At 34.3% G+C, this 14388-nt stretch overlaps 1 protein-coding gene across 1 annotated transcript in view; it reads left to right on the forward strand.

The window, feature by feature from the left end:
- Nucleotides 1-14388, forward strand: part of LOC124102409 (triadin) — a gene marked incomplete at its 3' end in the record, with an annotated part of 122816 nt that overhangs the window by 54498 nt on the left and 53930 nt on the right.

Consider the following 14388-nt stretch of genomic DNA (forward strand, 5'->3'; position numbering starts at 1 on the left):
CATCTTGAGCGTCCATATGTTCTTATGAATTTGGAGTAAAATAGGAATAATACAAGTTAGAAAGGGAAGATGTTCATTGTGATCTGTTCAATCCCTGAGCACCTCATTCATCTTTTCGTTCCAGGACTTTTTCTTAATTTATATTTACCTAGTTCCACATTTGCTACCCCAAGTTGACTGTGAGTTCCTGGAGGAAAGGAATAGGTGTGGTGTTCAATAACTATTTCACAAGTAGATGGATGAATTATGCACATCCCTTTTATCACAAGCAAAAGAATTTCATTAATCAATTGAGGTGCTTTCTCATATGTGTACTCTTCCTTCCCTTATTTTCCTTTTTCCAGTAGGAGTAGACTCAGTAGAACCCAGAGACTCTAAGTTCAACTAAAAAACTCTATATTCAGAGATCTGCAGGCTTCTCATTTTAAATTTAACTGATTCAACAATTATTTATCAAGTTTTTACATAATGTCAGGAAATGCCTGTGCCACAAATGTCAAAAGAAATACAACTTAAATATCATGAATGTATAGAACTCTATTATTTGAGTTTATGAGATGAAGGTATGACTTGGATGACTTCTCCCAGGTATACCATTCACAGTTGGACTATAGGTGGGCCTTGTCTAGCAAGCAAAGATAAGTCTCATAATGCCAACCAAAGCAGAAGAGCAATTTATCCAGGTACATGATTTTCTGCTTTAATCAGGCAATACTTTTTTGTGTTCTGTCATGTAGACTCTTAAAGAATTTACAATTGAAATGGCTATAATATAAAATTATGACCTTGATATTTTAAGTGAGAAATGCTTGGTAACAATGTGATACTTTAGGAAATTCCATTCTCTTTGAGCCTGTACCAACTGTAGTGTTTTACCTCTCATTTCCTTTTTTTAAAAAAAATCGTTTATTTAAATTTTAGAACCACATATGATTGTAAAATATAGTTTTTTTTCTTTCTTACAATAGACATGTATGAGTGGCATGTAAATGTCATCTTTGCAAGTTAATGATTTTATGAGAACACTACGGAAATTAGCACTGAAAGACATTTGTTTTTATTTTATAAAATGCAGTTACCTACAATTATAGTTTCAGACTAGAGTATTAAAATGTAAGACATATTTTCCATTGGACCCCTATAATTAGGTGCAATGGATAATACCTAGGTTACTGGCATTTTATCTGACAGGGAAAAGTAGAGCTGTGTTATTGACACTTCATCTTGTCTTTCATAAGTGTTTATTAAGCACATCTTTTATGTAAGGCCTCCTTTTTCAGGTTCCCATATTTATTAATGACATAACTATCAATCCATTACCCACAAAAGGAACCTGAAATCACTTTTTAAGTCTCCTTGGATGCTGAGCAGTCAACATAGTCAAAGACCATGTGCTTACATGGCTCGTAAATTTGGCTTTCTCCTCTCATTACCATATCACCATTACAATACTTCATGCATTCATTCTCTTTGGAGGGCACTCATGTCATTTCTTCTTAGCTCCTTCATCTTCTCTGTATCCACCCAATTGCTCTAAAGACATCTTCATAAAACGCACATTTGATCAATTAAGATATTTTCTATTGCTTAAGTATAATGAACTCCTTGGCATGAAATTCAAGTCCTTGGCTTAGCTCTTAATTTTTATTTTGTAAGTCAGCATATGTACCCTGTTTTTCAACCATGTTTCCTTCTGCTTTTCCCTGTTGGTCCCAGGAAACAAACTCTCATTCCTTGCTAACTTTGCTCATACCATTTCTCCCACTCCAACTCCCAGTAGAGCAGAAAGAATAATAGTTAATAGCTAAGACTAGAAGTCTGATGCTTCATTTCCTTGGTATAAATTTATACTTTAGTATTTGCTAGCTCTGTGATATTGGGGACATTATCCTCTCTTTGCCTTAGTTTGGTCTTCTATAAAGTAGGATTTCAAATAGTACTTATGCAGTAGGATTGTTAAGAGGATTATATGATGGAATATATTTGAAATGCTTACAATAGAACCTGATTTATCATAAGTACTGTTATAGTGTGAATATTGATAATACTAGGAGTAGAGACTCATTCCTCAATATTCCTTCTGAGAATGTTTACTAATACTTCAAGAACCATCCTTCTTCTGTAAACCATTCTGAGATTCATAAGGAAAATGCACTGTACCTTATGGGCAACTGTATTAAGAGCAATTAACACCTTGTATTCTAAACCTTTGTTGACTTGCCCTTCTCACTCAGAAACATAAACTTATCTAAGAAAGGACTGTTTTTATCTCTGTATGAAAGTGCCAGCCAACATAGTAAGTTTTCTGAAATTCATTGATAAGAGTAAATAATGCTAACATTTTGATTTTGAAACAATTTCTTATATTTCACAAAGAAGCATATTTATATAATTTTATTTTATTTTATTCAGCAGCTTTTGAACAACCTTAAAAATTAACAAAGCAAATATAATGATATTGGAATGAATAAAATACATGCTTATGAAGTGAGATTTTAATTGGTCACATTTTATAGAACAATTTATATGCATATTAAATTACTTCAAAAAGTAAGTGGTTTAAAACAACAACAAATATTTATTATTTCATATGGTATCTATGGGTCAGTAATTTGAAAATGCATTGGGTGGTATTGCCTTAGGTTTTGTCTTGAGATTGCAGTGAAGCTATCAGTTGGGGCGGCAGTTAACTGAAAGGTTGACATGAGTGGTGGAATATTTGCAGGACATCTTACTTGGTTGTTAAATCAATGCTGGTGTGTCCATGCACAAGGCAGATGGCTTTACCCAAAGTGAGAGATATAAGAGAACAAAGCAGAAGCCAGAGCTCTTATGACCTAGACTTGGAAATCCCAGAATTTCATTTCTGCAAAATCCTTTGGGTGACACAAGCAAATCCTATTCAGTTTTGGAAGAAACTACATAGGAGTGAGAACACCAGGAGACAAAGATCAGTGGGTACAATTTTGGAATCTTGTTACCATATGTTTCATTCTCATAAAAAGTTATATTGCAAAAGAATACAACTTAATATAAATAATTATGGGTACCTATATTAAGAGCAATTAACACACTATATCCTAAACCTTTGTTGACTTTCCCATCTCACTCAGAAACATAAACATATCTAAGAAAGGACTATTTTTATCTCTGTATGAAAGTGCCAGTAAACATAGTAAATTTTCTGAAATGCATTGGTAAGAGTGAATAATGCTAACATTTCTATTTTGAAATAATTTATTTTATTATACAAAGAAGAATATTTATATAATTTTATTTTGTTATACTCTAGTTGACAATAAGTATGTTAATTACAACAGATTCAGAAGAATATGATGTGTTAGAATGACTGGCATCATGAGGCCATATTTAGGATGATAAAAATTCAGGAATGGATTTGAAATGAAAAAAAAAATCACAAAGCTTTAAATTTTAAAGGAAAATATATAAATTCTTCAAATAAGAAATTCAAATACATTTAGCTCATTAAAATTTAAATAATCAATTCTGAAGCCAAAAGTATATATATTCAAAGATTCAGTGGAATTATAATATAAAACTTTTACTTTATATTCATTTTATGTGGATGGGATACATTCTCTGATATGAAAATCTAATCCCATTTATTCATTTAGTAAGGTCTAAACTATCTTGTTTATGTCAGTTCTTCCAGAAAAGGATATTTACTTCAATAACAGTTTCAACATGTAAATGGTACTCTAATTCTTTTTTGGGAGGGGGGGTTGGGGGTGGGGGTAGGGGTGAGAGACAGGGATTGAACTCAGGGGTCTTCCACTGAGCCACAGTCCTATTTTGCATTTTATTTACAAGACCCTGTCATGTCTCACAGAGTTACTTAGCACCTTGTTTTTGCTGAGGCTGGCTTTGAACTCATGATCCTGCTGCCTTCTCAGCCTCTGGAGCTGCCTGGGTTTACAGGCATGAGTCACCATGCCTGGCTCTTGTGTTTTTAATGTTAATTTTAGTGGATATGATTAAGAATATTCCTGGGGATTGATATTGTCATCATGATGAGTTTTTGGACCACCTAATAGATTTTGAATGTAATTGCTAATGTTTTAAAAGGAAATCCAACAGGAGAAGGAAGCATGGCTGGAGGTGATCCTAAATACTAGAGAGTCAGAGCAGCAGTTGCTGTGTCTTGATTTTCTCTTTGATGCTTTTATAAAAGTAGATAAATACTTTGAAGCCATTATAAAGTTGTTTATAGATAAATGAAAATTTATTTTTGTAAGCACATTCTGTTCTGGATTGAGAGAAATGAGTCTCCTTTGGGAAACCTTCACAATTCCTTGTTTTCAGCATTTGATCTGATTTAGACAAGTCTTATCTACTTGTGGAATGTGTAGAAGGGACTTCTTTCAGTTTCATTTTATACCTCTGTTACCTACAAGCTAACCTGACTAGCAATGTGTTTTTCTGTGTCTTTGAAATGGGGATAGCACCTTGCTTTCTGTACTGTGAAATTAGTGAGTTTGATTTTTCTTAATAAGACAAATTTTAGGGCACTAAATAAACAGACTGGAAAAGATATTTCACCTATCCTTTATTTCTTACCAAGTATAACAGTGAAACAATATTCAGATAGCACTCTTGTGCATTTGTCAGCGTTTGCTCAGAGCAGCAGAACAACTGTGAGTGATTAAATGATCTGTGTAAGGCTGTGGCAATGCCCTGGAGCTTAGTCAAAAGTCAGCAGGCTGGAAGTTGGGAAGAGGAAGGGCAGATGGACACAGAATAAGGAAGACTAAGGACAAATCATAACCCTCATTTGTTTCTCACCATCTCAAATTTTGATGATGTGGATGAGTTGCAGGATAAATTGGTGCCCTTCAGTAAGGCATTGCAAATGCACCTGGCCAGGATTTGGCCCAAAGGATGCCCAAAGGAGACTGCCAGTGGGAGCTGAAAAATAAGAAGCAGGGGTTGCCAAGCAAGGATGGAAAGCATATCAGCAATAATGTGTATGGCTGCAAAAACACCTGCCCTAAACCAAGCTTCAGAGAATAAATAGCTTTATTGTTTAATTTATGCCTCCAAAAGTCCACACAAAATTCTCTTATGTCCAAAAATTACCCTGAAAACTTGCATTTAAGGGAATTGTGGGACATGTAGTATATGTTTACTGATTTAACAGCATACATGGGCTCCCCTTTTGACAACTATATAATTTAATATTCAAAATAGGATGCTTATGGGAATGAAATGGAGAGCTGTTAGGATTTACCATGCACCACAGATCAGATGTATGATCACCCTAACATTATCCACACTGCCTTTGCTTTTCTCGAGGAAAATGATTGCTTTCAGAAATCAATGGGGGCAGAGCAAGTTACTTTCTTAATAACTGAGGTTAAGGGTTCTTAAGGATTGCCAGAGTCTGGTCTTCACTCCTCTGTGGACTAAGCCAGCTTCATTCCAGGAAGCAGCAAGGTTCATTGATAATTTATAATTTTAAAGACTAGGATTTGTGAGATTTGGCTGAAATTTCTTACAAATCTCTTCTGCTTTGTTTACGAAGGGACATGTTTCTCTGTAAACAATAAGTACAAACAAATAAGACTTCTAAAATAATTACTAAAAAACAATGACATTGGAGGATGTTAATGATTTTCCTCTAGGCCAGAATATACAGGAATACATTTTAATAACTATTAGCCTTTCTTGTTTCAGAGTGAGGGCCATAGCACCCTCATTCATAATAAGGAAAAGTCACAATATGGTTGTAAGAGGGTGTCTCAATGCAAGTTTGGTAACTTTTGCAAGCATTCCACAAAACATACTTATTTCAAAAACAGTTTTGACATTATTAGAATAAAATAAATCTATATATAACATACATACCTGTCACATAGGACGCACTCATTAAATCTAACTTGAATTTGAATCCTATTAAGAGGAAGTAAGATCAGTAATCTAAGAAGAAAGATGGCAAGGACATGATGGTAGGAAGCATCAATTTCTTATGAAAGTCTTGCAGACATCTCCTGATGTGCCTTTTAAATAGATTTTCTAATGAGGTGTGCCATTTATCTACTGCTCTTGGAAATTAATTTCCCTGATTTTTTTTTCTTTTCTTGGCACTTTTCCCAGTTAAGCAGGTGCACTGTTTGTCAGGCTGAGTTTAGCAGAGTAAAATCATTTAGGGAAATCCCAAGTCAGTCTAAAAGTACAATTTTAATATTTATCTATCTATCATCTATCTATTCCTCTATATATCCAGGTGTGGGTATGTGCTGTATGTATAAATATGTTATTACATTTTAGGAGATTTGGGAGATTGAGACTAAAGGCAATGTTTTAAACACCATCAGTTCTCCTGTGTACTAAGTTTTCAAGAGTTGCTGACATTTTCTGTGCTTCTTCCTCTAATTTAAGTCTTATCTCAAATTCCACATTTTCTGTCCAATGTCCCAGGCTATTTTGTCTTCTTGGTTTCTACACTTAAAAGGATGCTTTGTATTACCCAGTTCTAGTTTTCTTATGAGTACCTTAAGGAAGCACAGAGTTTTGTAGTACAATGATTCCCAGACCCTAATAGAGGTTATTTATCCTTTATCAAGTGAGAAAAAGGCTAATGAAAAACTATTCATTTTAAAGAAGTGTTCTTCATTCTTAGATTATATTGTTTCTAAATTTTAAATATTAAATTCTCTTTAGAAATTATAATTATAAATTATAAACCAGATGTCATTTTATTTTACAAAATAAAAAGTCAGCCACTCTATGTCAGGCTCCCAGGTTTTTGCTGGTGATAGGTTTTGGGGTCAAAAAGACCCAATAGTCTGAAATCAATATTTTTTACCATTCATGTGAACCATTGTTCAATGTTCAAGTTCATCCATTAGCAAATTAAATCTTATAGTGAGATTTATCAATTTATACTTACAGATAAAAACAATTATAAAATTTAAAATTTGTTCTAGATATTGACCATTCTTTTGTCTAAGACCAACTACAAATCTTTTAACATTCTGTTTAAATTCACTTATTTAGATAAACTTTTCTAGAATGTCTAGGGAAAATCAAGTCTGTCTGTTGTAAGTTCTCATTATGTTACTTGCTGCTTACACAGAGATCTTCTTACAAGTTGCATATATTTAATAGGTGAAATATAATTCTTCTCCACTGATCTGTTAGTTTCATTTTAAAATTGGCTTTTTGTTTTTAACTTCCTTTATTTTTCTAGTACTTAACAATGTTGAGCAGAATCTATAAACTTAATAAACAATTAAATAAACAAATAAGTAAATGAATAAAGAAAAAGTGATAGTGCTATGATTCACACCAAAGATAAATAGAGAAGATAATGCTAAGTAAAGTTAGCCAATCCCACAAAACCAAATGCCGAATGTTTTCCTTGATATAAAGAAATTGATTAATAGGGGGACAGGGAGGGGGAGCATTGGAGGAATAGATGAACTCTAGATAGGGCAGAGGGGTGGGAGGGAAAGGGAAGGGGCATGGGGTAATTAATGATGGTTGAATGTGATGATCATTATTGTCCAAAGTACATGTATGAGGACACAAATTAGTATGAGTATACTATGTATACAACCAAAGATATGAAAAATTGAGCTCTATGTATGTAATAAGAGTTGTAATGCAGTCCATTGTTATATCTATATCTATTTATATGTATGTGTGTATATATATATATATATATATATTCAGAGATTTATATATATTAAAATAAAGGTAAAAAAAATGTCTGATTGGACCATAAGCATTTCAAAGGTGAGAATTGTTTTACTTATCCTAATGTTCCCGTTGCATTACTTACTCCCTGGCATGTTGTTCAATAAAATTTGTAAGATCGAAACCAAAATGTACACACACACACACACACACAAACGCACACACACACACAGGATAAGCAACCAAATAAGCAAAATTACAGAACACTAATAAAAACAGAAGATCACAAGTATTTAAAGACCAGAAAAAAAGTAGCTAAACACAGGCTCAGGGAAGGTTAGAATTCCAATTTCATCATTAAGCATCTGTGTAAACTTGGGCAAATCATTTCTTTGCTCTTTAGTTTCTTCCTCTGTAGGTAATGGTGGTACCTGCTTCATATGGGTCCTATGACCAATGAATAAGTAAATACAAATAAAATCCTTGGAATGTTGAGTGGCACACAGTAGTTGTGAGATAAATTGTAGCTAGTTTTATTTTAATTTAATGGGCTTGATTTTAAGTATATTTCAATGCTTAAAAAAGGCAGGGAAATGCTAGAGTAACTGGTCCTGATTTTTTGGATAGCTATGTCAGAGAGAAGCTCTAATTTCTAAGACATGCCTTGGGGAAGAGGAATTCTAATTTCTAATTGTTGTGGCCTCCCTTGATGGAGTAAGGGGAGCAGCAGAAAGAAAGGCAAGAGAAGGTCCAAAAGTTCTTGCTTCTGAGACACCTTTCCTTCTGTTCCAAGTCTGTAATATGCCAAGAAGCTTGCTTGGCTGTACCATTTTCTGAACACCAATTTTATTTGTATTTATTTAATAAAAGGAAAGCAACTTAGTTTTAATTAATATAACAACCTACTCTAAACATACTTATTAATAAAAAGCATAATACGAATCTCCAATTTACATATAGATACTTGACATGGCTAAAAAGAGCCAAAAGTTGTTTGGAATATAAAATGCCCTTTATTTGACATGGGTCTAGCTCCAGTTGGCTGGAAATTTTCCAGGTTTAAACATCTGTAACATAATTTTGCCAGTAAAAATTGGTGAATTGGGGTCATATTGAGAAGGAGAGGTGAAGTATACTCTATTAGCATTCAGCAATGTTGCTTATTGCCTCAAAAAGTAACAGTTGAGTGACAGCAAAAGAACAACTTAGAAATGTTGTCCTGAAACTATTAAATAGTGAAATAACTGTGTAATTTTAACTAAGAATGCTTGTGTTTAATTTTATTAGGTTCCACACAAGTGCACACTTCTAAACCACTAAAGTCAGCTAATAGTAAAGATGAGTATGAGAAAATTTCAATTGAAAAAGTTGTGAAAAAGCTGGGGGAAAGTGCCCAGGCCTCAGATGTTGAAAGCAAGGATGGGAGCTACAGAAGAGCTATTCAAATGTAGATTAGAAAAGTGATAGTCATTTCCTTCTTCAGTCAATAAAACAATTAGCTCACTAAAAGTGTTTTAAATCAGGATCCTAGTTTTTCTTTGGTTTAAAAGCTTCTAAGTATACAACATCTGCAAGTATTTCATTTTTTTTCAAAATCACAGATCAAATGAATTTTATCTTTTAGAATCCAATATACTTCAGAAGCTTTGCACCCCGCATTTTATATGTTGTTTCATTTTCCACAGGATAGTCTATTTGGGTTTCTATGACAAAATACTCAAACTGGGTAGCTTATAGACAGAACTAACTTGTTTCTCACTGTTCTGGAGTCTGAGAAGTCCAAGATCTAGGTGCCAGCAGGTATGGAGTCTGATGTGCGTGGACTTTCTGGCTGATCAATTATAGATACTTGACATGGCTAAAAAGAGCCTTAGTATTTTCTCACGTGGTGGAAAGGGTACCTGCATTTATAAAATGATTTTAAAATTTTTGTCTAACTTATTAAGGTGTTAATCTCATTCCCAAAATGTTCTTCCCTCATGATGGAAGCCTTCCAAGGTCCCAGCTTCAAGTAACCCCTTAGGAATTGGGATTTCAACACATGAATTTTACAGGAATACAAATGTATTGAAAACAGAACTCAACCTAAAGAAGGAGGTCAATGTACTCTAATATAGAGAATATCCAAAAGATGGAGGGAAGGAGAGAAGGAAGGATGGAAAAGATGGAGAGACGGAGGCTGATGGAGAGACAGAAGGACTGAGGCTGAGGGAGGACCTGGAGAGGAAGAGGGAGAGATAGACAATAGCGGAATATATCAGTTATTGCCTCATGAAGGTTTGAATTTTAAAAAAGTCTTATTACTCTTAACGGAATGTCTGGGTATGTATGAGGGGAAATAGCCCCAAGAAGGTGTATTTTAAAGGTTGTCACATCAAGTATCATCTCTCTTCTGTCTTTAAAATCTCCCTCATTTTCTCCTCCCCTTAACATGCTTATGTATTTTCTATCTTGGACAAACCAATTTCTTTTACCTCCCTATATCCATTTTTATCTAAAGCCATTTTTGTTTCTGTTCCTCTAGCCAAACCCCTCTACTATGAAAGGATGGGACACTGTTCCTTCATTCCACCAAACTGTATCAAACATCACCTCTTCATTAATAAATGGAGACATATTTAGCTTCCTTATCTTGATTATACTTTACAGCATTGGAAAATTGATCACCAGCTGTTTCTTAAAGCCTAGCTTCTTATGATTTTGAGAACTCTCTTTTTACATCATTAGCTTCTTGATCCTGTTAAATAACATCGTCCTAATCCATTGCTGGAGCTGTCATGGCTGCACACTCTATACAAGTGGTGAGCAGTATGCTGGAATGGGCCCTCTCTAGCCTGCTCCTCTGGCTGTGTAGCTCTCAACCTAATATCAGGATAATTAATATTGCCATATATTAAGATTTAGAGGCTGACAGCAGGAACACACTCCTAAACAATTAAGGACATATGGTAAGGTTTAAGAATATCTCATATTCTAGCCAGGCGCACTGGCTCACACCTGTAATCCCAGGTGGCTGAGACAAGAGGATCATGAGTGCAAAGCCAGGGCAAGGCACTAAGCAACTCAATGAGACCCTATCTCTAAATAAAACACAAAATAGGACTGGGAACGTGGTCAGTGGCCAAGTGACCCTGAGTTCAATCCCTGGTACCCCCCAAATAAATAAATAGGAATATCTCATATTCTCCCCATGGGAGTCACTAAGGTTATTTCTATTTTGAAGGTAAAATTCAGCTCAAGAATTTTTATTTTTCTCTTAATTTATCTACTTGACAGGAAGTTTGCTCATAACTGACCTCCACACATAATGACTTCCAATCCCACTTCATTCATCCCAATCTCTCCTTAATTTTTTTAATTGTGTAAGGTCATTCAATTGAAGCATTAAACTCAAAATTCCTAACTGAGCTAATTGCATTTCTTTCCAGGACTGCCTCCTACATTTCAAACATTCATCATACTGTTTTTTTTTTTTTTTCTCATTTTCCCCTTTTTAATTTTTTTTTTGTAGAAATACTTCACATGAGATCTGACCTCTTCCAGGTTCTTAAGTATACAGTACAGAACTGTTGACTATAGGTACAATTTTGTGTAGCAAGGTACTAGAATGTCTTCAGTTTTCTACAACTGAAACTTTAGGCCCTGGTTTATAATTACCCATTTCCCCCTACTCACGGTCCCTTAAAACCAAAATTCTATAAATTTGACTCTTCTAGAAACCACATATAAGTGGAATCCGACAGTATTTGTCTTGCTCTACTGTTATTTTAAGTCAGAAACACAGCACTCCTGTACTTTCCTATTTACCTAAGGACCAATGACTACTGCGGGGTGGAAAAAGACCCATTCTCTTTGTTAAGCACCTATTGATCTTGTGCTCTTTATCTTATATCCTGAACTCCTGTCTTAGTTTACCCAACATTGTTACAGCAGCCATCTTCTTTCAAATGTTTGTATCATTTCTTTACCGCCTTTCTCATTTGGAAGCATGATGACTAAAAATCACAAATCTTTATTCATTCTTTTTCTATTTAAAGTTATAGACATCTCTCTTAAATATGGATATGTATGTGAAATAATAAAAGGAAAAAACAAAAGTTAACAAAATGAAATAACTTTAAAGAGAAGAAAAGAACAGTATAGATACCTAAATTTCTTTTAATGTGTTCTCTTACACGGTGTTGATTTAAGGACTTAGTCAATGTTTCTTATAACTTCAAACAAAAATGCAGGAAGAAAAATATAAGTAATCATTCTGTTTTTAAGAACCAGGATTGCTGGGCATGGTAGAGCATACCTGTAATCCCAGTGGCTCTGGACACTGAGTCAGGACGATTGCAAATTCAGAGCCTGTCTCAGCAAAAGTGAGGAGCTAAGTAACTCAGTGAGACCCTGTCTCTAAATAAAATGCAAAAAAAAAAAAAAATAGGGCTGAGGATGTGGCTTAGTTGTCAAGTGCCCCTCGGTTCAATCCTGGGTACCCCCTCCCCAAATAAGATTTTCAACATAAGAGAAAGGGATGTAAGAATAGAAGAAATTAAGAGGAAATCTGTGCTCTTATGTTTTATTTGGAAATAGAGTAAATATATGGCTTTTTGGAATTTCGTATTTCCTGGCTCTATATAAAAGTTTAGAAGCAATGGCAATTCAATGCAATGAGTACGTTTGTTGAATGCTTTGATTTCAAAATACCATTTTTCAATAAATAAAAGGAGCAAGGATTCCCTTAAGAATTGGCCAATTTCTGATTTGGTGCAAGAAAGAAGCAAAATTTACTTTAGACTTTCTATGTTATTTTGTATTAGTTTACATTATCAAGAAACTGTCAAAAATCTTAATGGGATAGCTATGGATGGTAATGTATACAGTGATCTGGGATAAAGAATTTATGTATCTAGGATCTACTTTTAAATATCAGGCAAACTAGAAAAAGGAAATAAGAACCTAAGGGAAGGGGGAAAATAAAATAGCAAAATATTGATGCTTAATGAAACTAGGTAAGGTGAATTTGTATTCACTTTTGCTAAGACAGAACTGCATTTACAGTATTCCTTCTCTTGAATAATTCTGGGTTAGGGTGAGCAAGAGGAATTACCATGTGCAAGATTTGGAAGACAGAAGGCAAACGGACATGCTTATTTTACCTTTAGAAGGTCACTGCTGGCATGTTATAGTTGATCTCTTGGCTCACCTTGTTGGCATGGGACAACAGCTGTGTCTGCAGCAATGCTAGCTCCTGTCAGATCTTCTGCAGTCTTCTCCAACTCCTGGCACAGGTGTACATTTAGCTCCATGAAGAAGGGCAGCATCTTCTCCCAGAAATCTCTACCATCTCTTAAGATGGAGCCCCAGAAGTCAGAGGACTATTGCAGTCTCCATCCAGTTTATCCTCCCGGATTTTAGCCCATCCTTCCCTGGTCCCAAAGTTGCCTTGCTTCTCCACTCCCCTTCCCCCACCCCCAGGGCTGCTGCTTCATGCCCAATGTCACATGCAGAAGTCTAAACTGCTCTTAAAACTTCATCATTTACATACTGTCAAATCCATACAATATAATCCTTATTGTCTATCATTCCTAGTGACTCTGCTTTTCTGATCCAACTCTGAATGATACTCTAGGAGATAGTGGATTCTCTATAACATTGTCTCTACTGTATATATTTGAAAAAAAAAACATTCAAATAGTCAAAATAAAATAATTATATATCTTGAAATACAGGAACCTTTAAATTCTAGTTGTGTTTAACACAAATCTCTCTTTTCTTCTCTCCTTTCTTTTCTTTATTCTCTCTCTCTCTCTTTCTTTGCTTCAAATCTAAATTAGAAGTTCCCCCAACTAACCTTATCTATTATTGAGAAATCTATACCACCCCAAAGCAAAATGAGAAAGACTGTTAATATGTAAGACATTTTTTTCATAATGCTAAACGCTTGAAAAATTAACCTTAACATTATACTCCCCCTAATATTTTTCTATTCTCTATTAAATGATGATTTGTTTCTTTTTAATACCCTGCATGACAAACTAAAGAGTTGTTATTGTTATGTAGATAACCAAACTTTATTTGGTAATCTTTGTATTATTCCTGTCATTTAACATTTTCTCTGAAGCAGTGATTAAATTGCTCTTGCCTCCTCCCTATTGTCAATTTTTAAAATCCTCCTGCAGATTTTTCAAGACTGATATTAAATATTTACTTTTCTGAAAAATTTTCCAGGTTTCCTCTAATTTGATTTGGCTTACTTTCTCCTCTACCACAATATTGTATCTTTTCACATTGTAATGTTCCTGCTATATTGTAATTCTATAGTTTATGAGTTCTTTTTACAAACAAACAAACAATTTCTGTTTTTTTTTTCTCTACCCATTTAAAGAAAGTAATTTTTTCAAGAGTGGATGTTAAATATAACTTTTAGGTTATTCCTAGTTCTTATAGAACAGGGAAAATAACTATATGTTAATTAAGATTTTTTATGAAATGGATCTTCAGAGTGAGGTTAAAATTAGAACTACTAGGGGAATCTCATCAATCCAACTTTTTATTTCAGTGTGTTCTGAGGGTTGTTGCTTCCAAGTAAAGATAATCTACTTCAGGCATTTCAACCTCTGTATACAGTTATTATGTTAAAAATCTAGTTGATTGAAAATTCATTCAGAGACAATGGTTTTAAAGTTAGCTCATTTTTGTAACTTAGTGTTGGTGATTGCATACAACTTATTGAATGTCCTT

Source organism: Marmota monax, unplaced genomic scaffold (assembly GCF_021218885.2).
Source record: "Marmota monax isolate L192 unplaced genomic scaffold, Marmota_monax_Labrador192_F-V1.1 WCK01_AAM20220418_F8-fsc00198, whole genome shotgun sequence".
NCBI classification, from domain to species: Eukaryota; Metazoa; Chordata; class Mammalia; order Rodentia; family Sciuridae; genus Marmota; species Marmota monax.